The following is a 3142-nucleotide window of genomic DNA, read 5'->3' on the forward strand; positions in this document are numbered from 1 at the left end:
GCGCGAAAGTTCCTACGGCCACGTGCCATTCGGCGGCACGTGCGAATGCGGTATGCTGACGCGGGAATAGATCGCAGGTGTTCGCGCGTTTTCGCCGAAATCCTTAGCTATTTCGCGGTATCGCTGACGCGGGAATAGGTCGCGTATGTATGCGCGTTTTCGCCGAAACCCTTAGATATTTCGCGGTATCGCTGGCGGTTCGCGAAGACAGGAGATGAAGCACCGGCTTGGTGTCGCGTACCCGAGAGCACTCGAGCGAGACAGAGATCTCTCTACCCCGTGGTCGGCGACGGTGCGATAGGAACTGTTAATTCGTGTGTTCGATGATTCCACGCGCCCGGTGGTCGAGGTCCGAGATGACTCGGAGGAGGCAGAGTTCGCTCTACCCCTCGAGCTGACCGTGCCGGTGCGTTGGAAGTCGTGAACACAAGGTTAGGAACGAGCCCCAGGATCACCTGGTGGAGACAGAGAGCGCTCTACCCCCGGATCGGCTCTAGGATGTCGGAGATGCTGCTCGCAAGCGAGCGGATCGAGGACGGTCCCGCTGAGCTCCGGCATCGCGGTTTTATACAGAAAAAACGAGGGCGCCGGGCTTGCGGGGCTCAGCGGGGTTACGGATGATCCTGCCGTGGCGCCGAGGATCTTGTTACGGCGCGATCGTGAAACGGCGGTCCTCGCCGTCGTTGGCGCGTTCGGTGGCGTTCGGCGGAATTCGGCTAAGCCCGTGCGGGGACTTAGCCGCGAGACGATAGCGTAGCGCGTGCTATCGCCTATTCGACGTATATATATAATATAAGTTTGGGGCGCACCGCGTCCCGGGTCCCCGCCAGCGGAGTTTTGCCGGCGGCCGGCCGTTGTTCTGGCCGGAACGGTGCATTTCCTGGGTGCACCGTTACAAAAATAAAGTAAATTAATACGTGCTTTGTAAAAAAAAAAATTGCTTAAGAAAACTTGAAAAAAAAAATAAACAAAAAAATAAAAAAATAATAAACTCTTACACGTCAAAAAACTGCAAGTAATCACCAATCCGTACGCCCTAATATCTCGCTCGCCTAAACCACCTGAAACAAAAAAAACACTTAATTAGTACGCGCTTTGTAAAAAAAAAAAAAAAAAAATGTTGAAAAAAAACTTGGAAAAAAAAAATAAAAAAATTAAAAACTCCTACACGTACTACCTCAAAGAACTCTAACTAATCACCAAATCGTACGCTGAAATACCTCGCTCTACTCAATCACCTGAAACAAAAAAAACACTTAATTAGTACGTGCTTTGTGAAAAAAAAAAAAAAAAATTAAGAAAGAAAAAATTGTATGTACACCAAAACACGTTTCAAAGCATTCTCTATTTATAAAACATCGAATTATAACAGAAAAAAAAAATTTTTTACTCAAGTACCATGAAAAACATGGTCCTTCGTGGTACTTGAATTTCTCGAAAAAACACAAGGAATGCTTTGCCGCGGGTTTTAATGATGTATTTTATATTGCCTAATAACGTATAATATTCTTTTTTCATAACGCTCTGCAGCAGTTAATGATATCCGCACCCCGCGCTTGAACACCTTGACAATTATAAAATTGCTGTATTTCAAAAACTATAAAGAATACAAAAAAATATAATATACATAATTTGTGTAATTTTTCAAATGCAGAAAGATGCACGAAACAGATTTTTAAAATATTGCTTAATTTTCCATTTGTTTATAACAATTACCACAATTAAATAATAAACCATTTTTTTGTATAGGACAAAATTGATGCCTTTTTTAATTTTGTATATTACCCTATTGACACAATTTACATATTTTTTGATTTTACACGTTTTTTAATAATTTATTTGTACAATAAAGGTATGCCAATTCTTCAAATCACCAAAATTTTAAAAAATTGCTGTATTTTGAAAACTATTAAAAGTACAGAAAAGTATAATATATGAATTTGAAGTAGTTTTTAAAATGCAGAAAGATGCACGGAACAGATTTTTTAAATATTGCATAACTTTCCTTTTGTTAATAACAATTACCAAAATAAAGTAATAAACCAATTCTGGGCAGGTAAAAATGCCGGAGGGATCAATAGGAGCATTTTTTGTTAATAAAATTTGGTCCTATCTTTTCCCCTTCTTTTCGCACAAAAGCAAAAACCAAAAAAAAAAAAGAAAAAAAAATCTGGGCAGGTAGAAAGGTGAGGGAGACTAGTAGAAGCATTTTTTGTTAATGAAATTTTGTTTTATCTCTTTCCCCTTCCGCACACAAAAGCAAAAACCAAAAAAAAAAATCTGGGCAGGTAGAAAAGTGGGAGAGACCAGTAAAAGCATTTTTTGTTAATAAAATTTTGTCCTATCTTTTACTCCCTCCGCGCACAAGAGCAAAAACTAAAAAAAAAAAAATCTGGGCAGGTGGAAAGATGCGAGAGACCAATAGAAGCATTTTTTGTTAATGAAATTTTGTCCTATCTCTCCCCCCCTTTACGCACGAGGGCAAAAACCTAAAAAAAAGAAAAAAAATTTAGTAGCATTGTCCTCCACCCAAAACCCCCGGTTCCCCAAATTTCCCCAAAATTGTTGGGGAAGAAAAAAAATTTAGTAGTATTGTCCCCCACCCAAAACCCCCAGGTCCCCAAATTTTCCCAAAATCGTTGGGGGAGAAAAAAATTTAGTAGTATTGTCTCCCACCCAAAACCCCCGGTTCCCAAAATTCCCCCAAAATCGTTGTCGGAGAAAAAAAATTTATAGTAGTATTGTCCTTCACCCAAAACCCCCGGTTCCCCAAATTCCCCCAAAATCGTTGGGAGAGAAAAAAAGTTTAATAGTATTGGTAGTAGTATATTAAAAAAACTTGGTAAAAAAAAAAAAAATTTGAAAATTTGCCAAAATGCATAACTTTTGATTTTATATCGACCAAAAGTGACGTAAAAAGAACTTTTCTTATTTTTTGTATTTTTGTCAAAATACTTAGTAAAAAAAAAAAAAAAAAATTAATTTTTGCCAGAATGCATAATTTTTGATTCTGTATCGACGAAAAGTGTCTTTAAAAAACTTTTTTTAAAAAGTGTTAAGAAAAACTTGGTAAAAAAAAAAAAAACTTTTATTACGTCAATCAGTAGATCTTGTCAAGAGAAACAACTTCACTTAAAATCTT

This window comes from Cardiocondyla obscurior, linkage group LG23, assembly GCF_019399895.1.
Source record: "Cardiocondyla obscurior isolate alpha-2009 linkage group LG23, Cobs3.1, whole genome shotgun sequence".
NCBI lineage: Eukaryota > Metazoa > Arthropoda > Insecta > Hymenoptera > Formicidae > Cardiocondyla > Cardiocondyla obscurior.